Below are 19,490 nucleotides of genomic sequence, written 5' to 3'. Positions count from 1 at the left end.
GACCATATTTCCTATTTATTTTGCAACTCATTTCATGTATGTTTTCATGGAAAACAGGGACATTTCTAAGTGACCCCAAACTTTTGAATGGTAGTGTATATATACTGTATAAACTGCATAATAAATACATGTGACTGGTCTATTGTGTGAGTCAGGGGCTGGGCCCAAGCAGAAATATATATATATATATATATATATATAAAATAATGAATTTTTATATTTTTCATCACATAAGACTGCTCTCCATGTTTAAAATACACCAGAGAGTAGAATTTTGACACATACAGGTATCTGCCAAAATTAAGGAAACACCAACATAATCCAAGATAGATAGATCAGATAGATCAGCCGTGCTTCTAGCTCCTAGGCAACTTTGTAGTATTTTATTATTTTATGTGTTATTTCTTACAGTATTAGCCCAGATTTGTTTTGTGTTATTACATACAGCCTGGAGGAACTTTTGGATATCAGAGCAGAGGTAACGCTCCAGGATTACCAGCATTACAACCAGGAATACAACTTTCCAGAATCGGATCCTTTGTTCGTACCCCCCATGGCAATTGAACTGATTCCAGAGGCTGATCCAAAACACCGCCGGAGGAGAATAGGTATTCAGAGTGGACTTCTAGTCCGATTCAGGACTCTTCTAAGTATATTACTCGCTAATGTTCAGTCTCTGGATAATAAAGTTGATGAGCTTAGGGCAAGGATTTCCTTCCAGAGAGACATCAGGTATTGTAACATGCTCTGTTTCACGGAAACAGGGCTCTCTCGGGTTATACTGTCTGAGTCCATACAGCCAGTTGGGTTCTTAGTTCATTGGGCAAACAAGAATAAATATCTCTCTGGGAAGAAGAAGGTCGGGGGTGTATGTTTCATTATTAACTGCTGGCCGAATACAAACAATGTAGTTATTCCCTCCATAATAGTCTGACCACACCTCTCGCGCCGCGTGAGCGAGCATTGCAAAATAATTTTTGAAATCTATGTTATTCAATTATTACACCCACACTGCTCGCGCCGCCAACAAGTGTCTGCATTGCCAAGGGCTAAAAAAGAATGCATTCCTATTTCTGACGCAGATCTCATTGCAAGTCCTGCCTCACCCCATCTCCTCATTGGTTTATAGAAGCAGGTACCCAAGTGCCATCTCCTCATTGGTTATACCCATGTGGGTGATTAAAAGACAAACTGTTGCCGGTTGTTGTGGTAATACTATGAAAGTTTAGATGCCAATGACCATATAAGTTAAACGATGAAAAAGCCTGGAAGGAAGAGAGATGACTAGAAACGATTCGGTTGAACGTTTTTATGTGTGGATTAATTGCATATTTCAGGTAAAATAACAACCAAAATGTATATCCCAGGACAAATTAGCTAGCAAGTGCAAGCTAACTAGCTAAATTGCTATACATGTTTAATGCTTTTCGACCTGTCCCCAAATTAATGTCATTGGTTCAGAGTTTGTTTTGATATTTTAACCTGCGTGTCGTGATCGCGTTTGGTGTAGGGGGACAAAATAAATGTATGCACGATGGCGCATCAATCAAACAGGCAAAACGTCAGTATGGAGACAAAGTGGAGTCACAATTCAACAGTTCAGACAAGAGACGTATCTACAAGAAATCACGGACTACAAAGGGAAAACCAGCCGCATCGCAGACACCCACGTCTTTTGTCCGGACAAGCTAAATACCTTCTTTGCCCGCTTTGAGGATAAAACAGTGACACCAACGCGGCCCGCTACCAAGGACTGTGGGCTCTCCTTCTCTGTGACCGATGTAAGTAAGACATTTAAGTGTGCTAACCCTCGCAAGGCTGCCTGCCCAGACGGCATCCATAGCCACGTCCTCAGAGCATGCGCAGACAATCTGACTGGAGTGTTTACGGGCATATTCAATATCTCTCTATCCCAGTCTGCTGTCCCCACATGCTTCAAGATGTCCATCAAAGGTAACTGAACTAAATCACCCTGTAGCTCTCACTCCTGTCATCATGAAGTGTTTTGCGAGACAAGGATCATAGCACCCTTATGATCCTTGACTAGGTGAATCAGTGTGCCACTGGAAATTGTATTTAGTAGCATACTGCTGCCTATAATATATACAGTGCCTTAGGAAAGTATTCAGACCCTTTGACAGTTTCCACATTTTGTTACATTACAGCCTTATTCTAAAATGGATAACATTTGTAAAAATCCTCAGCAATCAACACACAATACCCCACAATGACAAAGAGATAACTGTTTTATTTTTATTTTAGCAAATGTATTAAACATAAAAAACAGAAATACAGTATTTACATAAGTGTTCAGAAACTTTGAGACTTGAAATGGAGCTCAGGTGCATCCTGTTCCCATTGATCATCCTTGATATGTTTCTACAACTTGATTGGAGTCCACCTGTGGGAAATTCAATTGATTGGAGAAGACTGACTCTATGCTGTAATCAATGTCAAAGGTGTTTCAACAAAGTACTGAGTAAAGGGTCTAAGTACTTCAGTTTATAATTTGTAAAACTTTGCAAAAATCTATCAAATCCTGTTTTTGCTTTGTCATTATAGGGTATTGTGTATTGTTTTAATGAGGAAAAATAACAAATGATTTAATTTTAGAACAGGGCTTTCTGAAGGCACTGTATATTGTATATTGCCTCCTAATATTGTGCAATCTGTGTTGCTTCATTGGCCTGGGCTATTCTTTGTTTGAATTCAGGACCAGATTGATCTGTTTGTCAGTGTCAGAGTGGCCACTCATTTTGGTCATTTGTGTGGTATTAAAAAATATGTATGTCTTCAGTCATACAAATGATGTAGAATTGCATGAAATATGTTTTTAAAAGGAACATTTTGTGTGAAAAGCCTAAAAACGTCTCCGCTCAACTGTAGCATGTGCCACATGGCAAACGTTACTATGGCTTTATTATAAAGGGGCTTTTTCTTCAAAAGTAAATGTACCACTCATGGAATTGCATCCTACCCTGCTCACAAACACAAACAGCCTGGTATTGCTCCTGTAGCTGTATAGCCCTGGGCTGACACTGCCTGATGATGGCCACATGTGAAAGGCTGAATGGGAATTAGAAGTGGGAAATGCTATGGTAATTCAGCAGGGCCACGATCTTCGCTGCGCAAAGTAAAAAGCCATTTACTGTAATGAGCCCTTCACCGTTTTCATCAGAGATGATGGTGAGGAAATTATGACAAAATATTTAAAACAGGAAATATTCTAAAGAGTTGGCATATCACACCACCTCACTGTGAAACAAATCCAACGAATAAATATGCATTTGATTGTGAAGGAGGGGGGGGGAGAAACATCTGATTTTGAATCACTTTCGGCAGACTAGGTGCTGCAGTATTGAATTCTAAGATTGTATATAAGTGTGTCTCCCCTGAAAGTAAACTGAATTAAAGTTGTGAGTTTTTATATCTCCTGTTCCCACCTAGATGACACGACAACACAGAGGCAATCATTTCAGTGTGTGTTTGTGCGTGCATGTGTGTGTGAGAGAGAGAAACTGCATATGTGAGAAATATTTGGAAATTACATTTATGTCTTTGTTAGATTTTTAATGTGATTCTTTACAACTTTGTGATTTGTTATTTGCGTGCAATATGTGTCATATTGCATACTTATAACAAATCACAAAGTACAGTAGGACACCTTCAATAAACACTTGTTTGTGTACCTAAAATAAAAACTGAATCACCTATCGCTAGTTAAGAAGAATCTCATTAGAGCCTTACAATAAAGGGACATTATTTATCGACCAACATCGATGAGTTTGCAGCTAGCAAAGCCCAGGCTATAAAAGCACTGCCGCAGGGCCACATTGGAGAAAAAAGCCATTATCTGAAACACCGCTACAGTCATATATTCATTATTAAAAATTTATTCCACACTGATGCTAACTAGGGATGTACAAATAACTCATAAATAATGGTTCTAGCAATACTACCACTCCTAATAGAACTACTAACAGTACCACTACTGACACTACTACGTCTAATACTACATCACTACTAATATCACTACAAATAGTACAACTACAAATATTACCACTACTAACACTACATCACTACTAATACTACATAACTACTAACAATACCACTACTAATACCACATCACTACTAACACTAACACTACTAATACTACCACAACTAATACTACCACTACTAACACTACATCACTACTAATATCACTACTAATACTACATCACTACTAACACTAACAACACTACCACTACTGATACGACTACTATTTCTAATACTACATAAATACAAATATTACCACTACTAATACTACATCACTACCAATATTGCCACTACTAATACTACATCACTACTCATATTACCACTACAAACACTACATCATTACTAATACTACATCACTGCTAACACTACAACACTACTAACACTACCACTACTAATACTACATCACTACTAATATTACCACTACTAACACTACCACTATTAATACTACATCATTACTAATATTACCACTACTACATCACTACTAATATCACTACAAATAGTACAACTACAAATATTACCACTACTAACACTGAATCAATACTAATACTACATCACTACTAAGACTACATCACTACTAACAATACCACTACTAATACTACATCACTACTAACACTAACACTACTAATACTACCACTTCTAACACTACATCAATACTAATATCACTACTAATACTACCACTACTAATACTACATCACTACTAACACTAACACTACTAACACTACCACTACTGATACTACTAATAACACTACAAATATTACCACTACTGATACTACATCACTACCAATATTGCCACTACTAATACTACATCACTACTAATATTACCACTACAAACACTGCATCACTACTAATACTACATCACTGCTAACACTACAACACTACTAACACTACCACTACTAATACTACATCACTACTAATATTACCACTACTAACACTACCACTATTAATACTACATCACTACTAATATTACCACTACTAACACTCCCACTATTAATACTACATCACTACTAATATTACCACTACTACATCACTACTAATATCACTACAAATAGTACAACTACAAATATTACCACTACTAACACTACATCAATACTAATACTACATCACTACTAATACAACATCACTACTAACAATACCACTCACTACTAATACTACATCACTACTAATATTACCACTACAAACACTACATCACTACTAATACTACATCACTGCTAACACTACAACACTACTAACACTACATCAGGACTAACACCATCACTACTAACACTACATCACTACTAATACTACATCACTACTAACAATGCATCCCTACTAATAGTACCACTTCAAATATTACCACTACATCACTACTAATATTACCACTACTAACACTACATCACTACTAACACTACCACTACTAATAGTACCACTACTAACACTACATCACTACTAATATCACTACTAATACTACATCACTACTAACACTACATCACTACTAATAGTACCACTACTAATAGTACCACTACTAACACTACATCACTACTAATATTACCTCTACTAACACTACATCACTACTAACACTACCACTACTAATACTACCACTACTAACACTACATCGCTACTAACACTACCACTACTAACAATACCACTACTGATAATACTACTACTTATAATACTACATCACTACTAATATTACCACTACTAATACTACATCAATACTAACACTACCACTACCACCACAACATCACTACTAATACTGTATTACCACTACTAACACTACATCACTACTAACACTACATCACTACTAACACTAACCCTACTAATACTACATCACTACTAACACTACATCACTACTAACACTACATCCATTCTAACACTACATCACTACTAACACTACATCACTACTAACACTACATCCATTCTAACACTACATCACTACTAACACTACATCCATTCTAACACTACTTCACTACTAACACTACATCACTACTAATAATACATCACTACTAACACTACATCACTACTAACACTACATCACTACTAACACTACATTCATTCTAACACTACTAATACCACATCACTACTAATATTACCACTACTAACACTACTAACACTACATCACTACTAATATTACCACTACTAATACTACATCACTACTAATACTACATCACTACTAACAATGCATCACTACTAATAGTACCACTACTAATATTACCACTACTAACACTACATCACTACTAATATTACCACTACTAACACTACATCACTACTAATACTACTACTACTAACAATACCACTACTGATAATACTACTACTTCTAATACTACATCACCACTAATATTACTACTACTAACACTACATCACTACTAACACTACATCCATTCTAACACTACATCACTACTAACACTACATCACTACTAACACTACATCCGTTCTAACAACTACATCACTACTAACACTACATCCATTCTAACACTACTTCACTACTAACACTGCATCACTACTAATAATACATCACTACTAACACTACATCACTACTAACACTACATCACTACTAACACTACATTCATTCTAACACTACTAATACCACATCACTACTAATATTACCACTACTAACACTACTAACACTACATCACTACTAATATTACCACTACTAATACTACATCACTACTAATACTACCACTACTAATACTACATCACTACTAACACTACATCACTATTAATATTACCACTACTAATACTATATCACCACTAATACTACATCACTACTAATATTACCACTACTAACACTACATCACAACTAATATTAACCCCTACTAACACTACATCACTACTGATACTACATCACTACTAACACTACCACAACTAATACTACCACTTCTAACACTAAATCACAACTAATATTACCATTACTAACACTACATCACTACTAACATTACCACTACTAACACTACCACTACTAACACTACATCACTACTAATATCACTACAAATACTACCACTACTAACACTACATCACTACTAACACTACCACTACTAATAGTACCACTACTAATAGTTCCACTACTAACACTACATCACTACTAATATTACCTCTACTAACACTACATCACCACTAACACTACCACTACTAATACTACCACTACTAACACTACATCGCTACTAACACTACCACTACTAACAATACCACTACTGATAATACTACTACTTATAATACTACATCACTACTAATATTACTACTACTAACACTACATCACTACTAACACTACATCCATTCTAACACTACATCACTACTAACAATACATCACTACTAACACTACATCCGTTCTAACAACTACATCACTACTAACACTACATCCATTCTAACACTACTTCACTACTAACACTGCATCACTACTAATAATACATCACTACTAACACTACATCACTACTAACACTACATTCATTCTAACACTACTAATACCACATCACTACTAATATTACCACTACTAACACTACTAACACTACATCACTACTAATATTACCACTACTAATACTACATCACTACTAATACTACATCACTACTAATATTACCACTACTAATACTACATCACTACTAACACTACATCACTACTAATATTACCACCACTAATACTATATCACCACTAAAACTACATCACTACTAATATTACCACTACTAACACTACATCACAACTAATATTACCACTACTAACACTACATCACTACTGATACTACATCACTACTAACACTACCACAACTAATACTACCACTTCTAACACTAAATCACAACTAATATTACCATTACTAACACTACATCACTACTAACACTACATCACTACTAACACTACATTCATTCTAACACTACTAATACCACATCACTACTAATATTACCACTACTAACACTACTAACACTACATCACTACTAATATTACCACTACTAATACTACATCACTACTAATACTACCACTACTAATACTACATCACTACTAACACTACATCACTATTAATATTACCACTACTAATACTATATCACCACTAATACTACATCACTACTAATATTACCACTACTAACACTACATCACAACTAATATTAACCCCTACTAACACTACATCACTACTGATACTACATCACTACTAACACTACCACAACTAATACTACCACTTCTAACACTAAATCACAACTAATATTACCATTACTAACACTACATCACTACTAACATTACCACTACTAACACTACCACTACTAACACTACCACTACTAATAGTACCACTACTAATAGTTCCACTACTAACACTACATCACTACTAATATTACCTCTACTAACACTACATCACCACTAACACTACCACTACTAATACTACCACTACTAACACTACATCGCTACTAACACTACCACTACTAACAATACCACTACTGATAATACTACTACTTATAATACTACATCACTACTAATATTACCACTACAAATACTACATCAATACTAACACTACCACTACCACCACAATATCACTACTAATACTGTATTACCACTACTAACACTACATCACTACTAGCACTACATCACTACTAACACTAACCCTACTAATACTACATCACTACTAACACTACATCACTACTAACACTACATCCATTCTAACACTACATCACTACTAACACTACATCACTACTAACACTACATCCATTCTAACACTACATCACTACTAACACTACATCCATTCTAACACTACTTCACTACTAACACTACATCACTACTAATAATACATCACTACTAACACTACATCACTACTAACACTACATCACTACTAACACTACATTCATTCTAACACTACTAATACCACATCACTACTAATATTACCACTACTAACACTAATAACACTACATCACTACTAATATTACCAATACTAATACTACATCACTACTAATACTACATCACTACTAACAATGCATCACTACTAATAGTACCACTACTAATATTACCACTACTAACACTACATCACTACTAATATTACCACTACTAACACTACATCACTACTAATACTATCACTACTAACAATACCACTACTGATAATACTACTACTTCTAATACTACATCACCACTAATATTACTACTACTAACACTACATCACTACTAACACTACATCCATTCTAACACTACTTCACTACTAACACTGCATCACTACTAATAATACATCACTACTAACACTACATCACTACTAACACTACATTCATTCTAACACTACTAATACCACATCACTACTAATATTACCACTACTAACACTACTAACACTACATCACTACTAATATTACCACTACTAATACTACATCACTACTAATACTACATCACTACTAATATTACCACTACTAATACTACATCACTACTAACACTGCATCACTACTAATATTACCACCACTAATACTATATCACCACTAAAACTACATCACTACTAATATTACCACTACTAACACTACATCACAACTAATATTACCACTACTAACACTACATCACTACTGATACTACATCACTACTAACACTACCACAACTAATACTACCACTTCTAACACTAAATCACAACTAATATTACCATTACTAACACTACATCACTACTAACATTACCACTACTAACACTACCACTACTAACACTACATCACTACTAATATCACTACAAATACTACCACTACTAACACTACATCACTACTAACACTACCACTACTAACACTACCACTACTAATACTACCACTACTTACACTACATCACTACTAATACTACCACTACTAATACTACATCACCACTAACACTACCACTAGTAACACTACCACTACTAACACTACATCACTACTATTTTCACTACTACAACTACCACTAGTAACACTACCACTACTAATACTACATCACTACTAACACTACATCACTACTAATATCACTACTAACACCATATCACTACTAACACTACCACTACTAACATTTCCACTACTAATACTACCACTACTAACACTACATCACTACTAATACTACCACTACTAATACTACATCACTACTAACACTAACAATACTAATACTACATCACTACAACACTACTAATACTACCACCAGTATCACTACTAATAGTACCACTACTAATACTACATCACTACTAGCACTACATCACTACCACTACTGATACTACTACTACTTCACTACTAATATTACCACTACTAATACTACATCGCTACTGGTACTACTACTACTACTAATATCACTACAAATACTACCAATACATCACTAATGTTACTACATTAGGTAGTAGTATAGGGTCAGCCATAGTACGGAGAAGGGTTGAGATCATGCATCGTAAATCTCAACCATTGTAACAGCCTTGGGTGGGCTGGAGAGGTAGTAGTGTAGTGTCAGCCATAGTACGGAGAAGGGTTGAGATCATGCATCGTAAATCTCAACCATTGTAACAGCCTTGGCGGACAAACAGGCATTTATACAAGCTTAGTGCCAAGGGAGGCAGTAACACCACATACAAAAGTTAGGCCGGCATTTCATCCAATGTGTGTTATAGAGCAGCGCACTGGACACCCTGTTTGTGGAGATCGCATTCACAGTAAACGATGGGAATGGCAGCTCAACCCCATCTCAAACGTAAATAACCTTTAGCGTTGTGCTTGTATGCAACGCGCCTTTGTTTGATTCCCGGCCTTAGTGTGTGTCTGTTGTGTTATGAGTCAGTGAAGGGAGTAACACAACAGACAAAAGGTAGACTGGGATTTAGGCCCGTTGCCTACAAGCACACTGCTAAAGGGATCAGCTAGGGTGGCAGGGGAGGGGATTTGACAATATCTCTCCATGGTCTTTCTCTACGTGTCATAGCTGCTTGGAACCACATCATTGATGTTAATCCTATAAAAGACTAGTAATACCAATGTAAAAACTTAACTTGCATATTGTAATGATACAGTGGAGACATGCAACGAATGCAAATCAACTCTCATTGTGTGCGATCTATGCAATGTACAGGTCTTGATCTATGCAATGTACAGGTCTTGATCTATGCAATGTACAGGTCTTGATCTATGCAATGTACATTTGTTGTGTGTGTACAGTATGTGGTGTGTCCCTATCAACAGTGACATACACTGTTGTTTGTACACGTTTTGGGAAGTGGTAGAGCAATGACTTTTTCCATTGTAGAAGTGTTGAAAGTGGGCCCTCTGCTAGTCTGCTTATCATCAAGCGGTTCATTTTGAATCAAAATGCCATCATATTCCCTATACAGTGCACCACTTTAAGGCTCTGATCAAAAGGAGTGCACTATCTTGGAAATAGGGTTTAATTTGAGGCGAGGAGGGAGGCTGAGACCTGATCAGATGTTATCTGTGCTTTATGGACACAGGCTTCCATGTGCTGTTGACATTGAATAATTAAAAACCTCTTAAATGTAACTAAATGTTATCAAAAATGTAATCTTTGTAATCTCCCAAATAAATTATTTATCATGAGAGGGGCCATAAACAATAACTAGTAATACTGTATACTCCAAGAAAGGTTAAAATCTCACCTTTCTGGTAAAAAATACTTTACTGAGGTGCAGTCACTTTTGAGGACACAAGTTCAAGTATACAGTACAAATATGAAAAAAGTATGAAAATATGAAATGTTTTTATGATATATTTCCTATTCAACAAAACTGTATGAATATGGCTTGAAATTACATCTTTTTTTAAATGTAGCATAATACATTGTTAGGTTCTGAACAAACAGAGTAAAACCTCAAGAACAACTAGAAAAATCTCAAACCAAGTTTATTCAACCCACTGGGTACTTCAGCTGCAAAACACAACATACAAGTCACACAAGCACATATTTATACCTTCCGACTACGCGGAGTCATCTCCATGCATATCGAAGATAATCAAACCTCCTTTGGCATTAGCCAGAAACACAGTAGGTTCCTCTTACTGGTATTGTCATGGCCCTGCCAAACTCTAGGACACTCATGGGCGTGGAAGTGAGCATGTGCAGTAGATGGAGAGGAGCCTACACTACTCACTCCATCCTCCAGAATCCGTAGTGAAGGAGCTGCCTCTGGAATCAAACCTGGCACCCATCAATTGCCAGGCTCAGAAGGGAACAGGAATGTTAATGAGATGTGGGCATGTTGCCCATGGAGGCAACAGCTGAAGCAATATGATGAATTCTCTGTTCCTCACAGGGATTCCTCCCCCTCCACTAGAATAATCACAGTCATTCCACAGTCAGCATTGATTTGTGTTGCTGCCTTCAGGTAGGAAGGGATAGAAAAGCTGTCGGTCAGATCTGTGGATGCATGTGTGTAAACGAGAGAGAGAAGAAGAGTTAAGACAAGGACTGGAGGGCGAAGTATGTGTTGGAAGGGGGAGGGTGTGTGTGTATGTGTAACAAGCCATTGTAAAGCATATTTCGGACACTATATACTCTGTTCAGTGAAATAGTTATTTTCTCTGCATAACAGAAATCAATGTGATCCACCTTCAAAAGCACCTCAACCTACAGTAGCACATGGCAAATCACGCCTAAACTCTACACTGTCAGAGTTACAGTGCATTTCAAGGCCATTCTGTGTACTAAGACTATTCAATTTTTAATCGAGAAACCGGCCCATCTTCTGTTCGTGGACCCCATAAAAAATGTTGACAGAGCCCCTTTACTATGCAGGGAATAGGGTGACATTTTAGGAACTACATTTCAGAATGGATTGAAAGCGGAATAACGGATTGAATAATGCCAGAATACAATTTGAACATGTCACACATGTTCATGAGCCCAAGGTGGCTGAATTCAAACTACTCAGGAGAAAGAGAAAAATGGAAAGATATTCAGGAGAAAGAACAAAAAGGAAATGTATTCAAGGAAGAAAATGTGGGAAAGAGGACTATTACAGAATGCTGTCATCCATTGTCTATCTGCATAAAAGGCTAATGTGTTCTGGGAGATGGGAGTGTAGTGAGTGAGTCTGAACTGGGTCATGCAGGAAGTTACGACACTTAAATACGTCAGAGTCCCCTTTAACCTTTAGCAGACCTTTAACCTGTGGCAGTCTAGCCGTCTAACATAGATGCATATCACAGTTGACAGCTACAGTATGCAGGAAGCAGGAGGGGGGGTGAGAGTGAGCGAGACAGAGGCTTCCGTTTTTGCCACTAGGCTTGTGACGCTGCTATCACCACTAACATGGTTCTGTGTGTGTGTGTGTGTGACGAGCGTGCCTGTCATTGGCCTGTTAGTCAGTTTGTAACACGTGGTTGCAAAAGGGATTCATCTTGCCACAGAAATAGACTTCCAGAACAGTTCCCATTCCCATTGCCATTGTCTGAGGGGGAGCCCTGGCTTGTGACTGTGAGGGTAATAGTCTTTGGCATGATGTACTGTTATGCCCCTGAGTGTCTATGTAGTGTGGCACAAAACAAATCAGATTTGAAATGTAACTGTAAGTCTTCCCCTGCTCTATCAGACACCGTCTGTCTTTTCTCTCATTGTCTCTCTGGGGTTACGTATCAGAAGCTCTGAATACCTATGAAATAAAGAAAAGCAAATATAACAGATGCCAGTTTCATGACTATGCAGCCAGCTGTTGAAAGATCGTCTAAATTGTCTGAATAGAGAATTACCTATTCAGAGGGGCCTCCTCCTTAATCCATAGTAAGAAAAGGCCTATCCTAAGCTGATGTTTTTCTAGGAAGGAGAATGAGACTCATCAACTTTTCTTCAGTCAGAGAAGTATTTTGATTCCTCCAGACATCACTGACCTTCAGCTTGGGGGAGGATGGTGGAGACGAGAGAGGAGGGAGGCTGGGGGAGGATGGGGGAGATGAGAGAGGAGGGAGGCTGGGGGAGGTGGGGATGACGCAGGTAGTGGGAGGCGGGGGAGATGGAAGAGAAGGTGGGGGAGAGGGAGGCCGGGAGAGACGGGGAAACTGGAAAGAAAGACTGCCAGATGCCAGTCTAAAGAGAGGTGGCAGTAGACTAGACCAGAAGACAGCCTGGTGCCCTGCCTTGCAGCCAGACACTCACATAGCTACAGAGAGGGGGAGAGTTTGCCTCATGTCAGATAGAAAACTCTTTAACTTTAAAACATTATTTTACCTTAAGTGAAATGGTAAGTTGGCGAGGAGTCATATTCTTTAGATACGATACATATTACAAACATAATATACTATACCTAGGCAAAGTGAGTCATGTCAAGTGACTGTAGTTGTTACTGTTTGTCGTGAAATTGTTTGGGATTCCACTGCTCCTCATGAAAGCTGTGCACATTCATTGAAGACATTGTGGAATTGTATGTGAGACATTGTAGAATTGTATGTGAGACATTGTAGAATTGTATGTGAGACATTATAGAATCGCCCTTGAGATATGATGGCATACAGTTGTCAATGTAGATGTTGGCACAGAAGCCAATATGAATTTCTGTATAATCAACGTCCTTTACTGTCTGTTTTTGTCCCCCGTATTTTAAAACCCATTCACAGTCACAATAAGTCTGAATGCATATAATCCAAATCCATTTGAATGATCCATATTATTGTGCTCCATTTCCAGTGTGTTCAAATGGAAGGGAATGATTTCATCCTGAATGTATCCTGTTTGAAGTCTTTCATATGAGTTCCCTGTCAGCTGCTACAGTACTGCTGCCAAGTAGCTCTCACAGAGGCTTTAGTTGAAGCATTAACACTTGGGCAACGGAACTCGCTTTAACAACTTGTTTCATGTGAATTATGGGCAGGTAATAGGTGTCAGTCTGGACCAGCTGTCTGCCACTCAGGTGGCAGATGGATATGAGAGAGAAAGGGGAAAGGGAGGATCACATTCTGGGTGGAAATGCAGAGAAAAAAAATCAGGATATGGAGAGTGTCCTAAGTGGAAATGGAGGTGGCATGTCACCTCTAGGAGCTTGTTAGAGAGGTAGTAATGTTTTCTTCTTGGTTTTTACGCCTATCTGTGAGGACGTCCAGTTGGTTTGGGCAGAGTGATTTCAGTTCACACTGGTTTCTACAAGTGTGATGGGGTGCAGTTTTCACACTGAATCGAGAATAGCGTATAGTACACACAGAAATGCTCTCTCTCAAACAGTCATGCGCACACACGAATACAGAGTGACACGACTACGCACTCTCACACCCTTTCAGAGTAAGACACAAAGAGAGACTTCAGCGAAAGAGAAAACACTCAATAGGAAATCCTTAACCCTTGCTTTTGCCCTTGACACCCATGGGAAAATACAATGATAGAGAAAGACACCCATTCTTCTTCAAGATTTAAGTTTTAATGTCACATGCAGTGAAATGCCTTTTTTGCAAACTCAAAAAGAGTGATGTTCTCCTACCTGAACACAGAGAAGATATTTTCCATAATCACAATAGGAATATGTTTGTATCTGTTGTCATGACGTTGGCCTGTTGGGGGAGGTTTATGACCCCGTTTCTCTCTCTCTACTCTATAGAGTTGACTCTTGAAAAGCCCTTTGTTAACATAGAGATTTTGGGAGCATCAACAGGTGGGAAACTGAACCATATTTCGGTAATCCAATCAGTTGAAAATATGCGTTGGTACTTAATGAATATGACGTCAGATCAGTTGGCATCTGAGACATGATTACTGATGATAGGACGACATAAACTGTATCTTGGACAATCTACACATTCTAGTTATCAGATTCAAATGGAAATGTTGTGCAATTCAAATGTTTAAATATGAAAATATTTGTGTAAAGATTAAATGTAATTCTAGCTTCTTAATGAGAGAACAGTTTGTTATAAGAACACCACTCTGCTCACTCAGAGGTGAACAGACATGGTTTGTTGTCACGATTGTCGTTGGAAGCATACATGGACCAACGTGCATCGTAATCTGGGTTCCACATCTTTATTGAAGTGAAACTAAAACAAGACAAAATAAAGAAACAGCGAAATGTGACTACATGGTGCACAAGCACAAAACACAAAATAATATCCCACAAAAACAGGTGGGAAAACAACTACTTAAATATGATCCCAAATTAGAGACAACGATTACCAGCTTTCTCTAATTGGGAATCATACAAATCACCAAAATCATTTGTTTTAACTAGACCCCACATAGAAATGTTAAACTAGACTACCCCCTAGTCACGCACCAGTTCACCACTAGGCATTCTTCAGAGGACAAGAGATGCTGGACAACCCGGCCTTCTATCTACGACCAATCTACCGAAGCGCAGCTCAGAGTAAATCTTTATTGCATTTTCCTTTATCAAATGGGCCGTGAATTTAGAATGCATACGATACCGTATTTACGATAGCATAGCTGCCTACAGCTCAATAGAGACACACAAGCTTTTTTTTGTTCCTCAGTCTTCCCGCTCTTTCATTTAAAACCCAACCCCGTTTCTTTGTGTAACCAGCAGTCATAATTTTTTTACCTTTATTTAACTAGGCAAGTCAGTTAAGAACAAATTCTTATTTTCAATGACAGCCTAGGAACAGTGGGTTAACTGCCTGTTCAGGGGCAGAACGACAGATTTGAACCTTATTAGCTCGGGGATTTGAACTTGCAACCTTTCAGATACTAGTCCAACACTCTAACCACTAGGCTACCCTGCCGCCCCATATCTGTTCCCCTAGGGACATTTTCCTTTATGACATCATTTGTAATCAATGTATGATCCATTCTGTGTAGATGTAATTCAGTGTGATTATTTAGGTATTTAGTAAATGAATAATTAAACAAAATGTTGTATTGCTGATTCAACTTGTTAGCCAGGGTTCGTGAAGATAACCAAGAATTTACAACTTTCAGATGAGACTAAATAAGGTGACAATTAAATATAGACTGCTATTGAGGTAAGACATTACCAGGTCTTTAAGAGTTTATTCGGAAGATAACATCTCTAATAACATTATTTTGTGGATCCCCGACATTCTAGTTAATTACATTTACATGATTAGCTTAATCAGGTAATATTAATTACAGAGAAATTATTTTATAGAAGAGCATGTCATATCACTTAATCCGGCATAGCCAAAGACATGACACTGTGTCATTGCACTTCTAGTGATACAGTACCCAATACATGGAAAATACGTCATGTATTTTAGAGCACATGCTGAATCCAAAGATCCAACTGTCAATTTTACTCAGTTTATACACTAAGATTGCTCAACCTCTCCAGTTACAGTCAATGCACTAACTGTATATGTTCACAGAATGTATGAGGAATGTACTCCAAAGACTGCTGAGAACTTTAACAACGCAAAAACTCAATTATGTTTTTCAAAGATTTGGCATCATTCAATTTTCTACTCTTTGTGGCTCGGACGGTATTACCTAAGTCCAATGATCCCGGTCAAATAATGAATCTTATCAGTACTATTCGTTTTGGAATTCTCTATATTGACCAGAGCCTTATAGGCCGTGGTCAAAAGTAGTGCACTACAGTACTGTATATAGGGAATAGGGAGCAATTTGGGACACATATAAAGACCATTAATCCGTGTAATGGGTGACACTGTCATTGGATAGCAGAGCAAGGGTGATTTCTACAAAATGATTGTGGTTCGGATTTGAATTTCCCTCAATGTTTGGGGCAGGAAATGCTGAGTAAAACAAAGTTTGGGGTGTCTGGCTGACACTGTGATTTAAAAAATACAAAAAAATACTATGTCTATTTATTACTTCTGCTGCTAAAAGGTTGACCCTTAGAAATGTAATGACGTCCCTAAAATCAATATGATATTGTCATGGATACCAATTGAAAGCAGTAGATAATACATAGTCTAGGTTTCTCGTGTTAACTAAGGCTGTATGTCATATACAGTATGAACAAAAAAGCATTAACCACAGAATTGCATTGCATAAAATGTTATGGAGGTCAATATTTTTTTAGAAGGACCGATTCATTGTAAATGTCACAGAAAATAGCATTCATTTGATGAGCTCCATTTCCAGGTTAGAGACACATAAAACTCTTTGTTGTTGTAATTTCACATGCATGTTATCTACTGTAAGGCTGTTGTACTTTAATAATGGAGTAGCTTTATGTTTTTAAGCATGTTAAATCATTAGAGTAAAAAACAACATTTGAATGGTTGATAAAAGCAGATGGTAGATAAAAGGGAAACAATATAATTCATGTTTGATTTGAATTCTTGTCCAATGTCTGCTCAATCGTAAATTACCTTTAAATGTCAACTGCTATGCATTTGTCGACAACAACGCGCCTTGGATTGAATCCAAGACGTAGTGCACTGTGAAGGGATTAGGGTGCCACTTCGGACATCCATGGACATATAATGGGGGTTTCACGCCCTCCTGAGGCCCTCCAGCATTCACATCATTACCTCTCTCTCTCTCTCTCTCAAAGCGTTTATCCTGCATTGATCTAGTCATCAATGTCAAGCTCAGAGCCGGAACACATCATGCACTGAATCATATGCATCTCTGAGAACATAGTGTATACAGTATTAAGTAATTTAATTACTGGAAAATCCATCTCCCTTAACTAACCTGGCTAAACACATGAAATCGAGTAAAATGTCCACATAGTAAATTACAAATATATTACAAATATATTACACAAAAATATGAATATGGTGCCTTTTTTTGAAAACCAATGAAAAAAGTTGACATACTTTTTTGTATGACAATGGGCTAAGACACAGTCATTCATATTTTTAACATACACTTACAAACCAAATGTGATTTTCCTCACAAGCAACATTTCCAATCAACTCTGGATCTGTCTTAATGTGTTTGGCTGAATATGGTCCTTCGAGCATAACAGATTTAGCACAGGGTTTCAGATAACGGATCGATGGTAAGCTAACCCAGCAACAACCCCCTGTAATTAGAGTCCGGCAACGACAGCTCAGCAGACCTACACTGACAGCTGGAGGAGGACAGGGGAGAGCGTGGATGAAATAGGGGGAGAGAGGGAGGAGAGGACATACACACAGAAGTATGTGGACCCCCAATCCTCCAGAGTTCGATGGCGGCGCGCTTTACATCACCACCTGACACTTGGTATTGCGCATGGTGATCTTAAGCTTTAATTTCGTGAATCTCCCAATGAACAGTTCTTGTACTGAAGTTGCTTCCAGAGGCAGTTTGGAACTCGGTGTGAGTGTTGCTACCGAGGACAGACCATATTTACATGCTAAGCAGTTCAGCACTCGGCAGTCCGATTCTGGGACCTTGTGTGGCCTACCACTTCGCGGCTGAGCCGTTGTTGTTCCAAGATGTTTCCACTTCAAGATAACAGCATTTACAGTAGACGGGGGCTGCTCTAGCAGGGCAGAAATTTGACAGTGCCTATGGCATCCTATGACAGTGCCACGTTGAAAGTCACTGAGCTCTTCAGTAAGGCCATTCTGCTGCCAATGTATGTCTGTGTAGATTAAATTGCTGTGTGCTCGATTCTATACACCTGTCCGCAAAAGGTGTGGCTGAAATAGCCAAATCCACTAATTTGAAGGGGTGTCTA

The sequence above is a fragment of the Oncorhynchus clarkii genome, chromosome 18 (genome assembly GCF_045791955.1).
Source record: "Oncorhynchus clarkii lewisi isolate Uvic-CL-2024 chromosome 18, UVic_Ocla_1.0, whole genome shotgun sequence".
In the NCBI taxonomy this organism is placed as follows: domain Eukaryota; kingdom Metazoa; phylum Chordata; class Actinopteri; order Salmoniformes; family Salmonidae; genus Oncorhynchus; species Oncorhynchus clarkii.
This window is presented reverse-complemented; position numbering follows the sequence as displayed.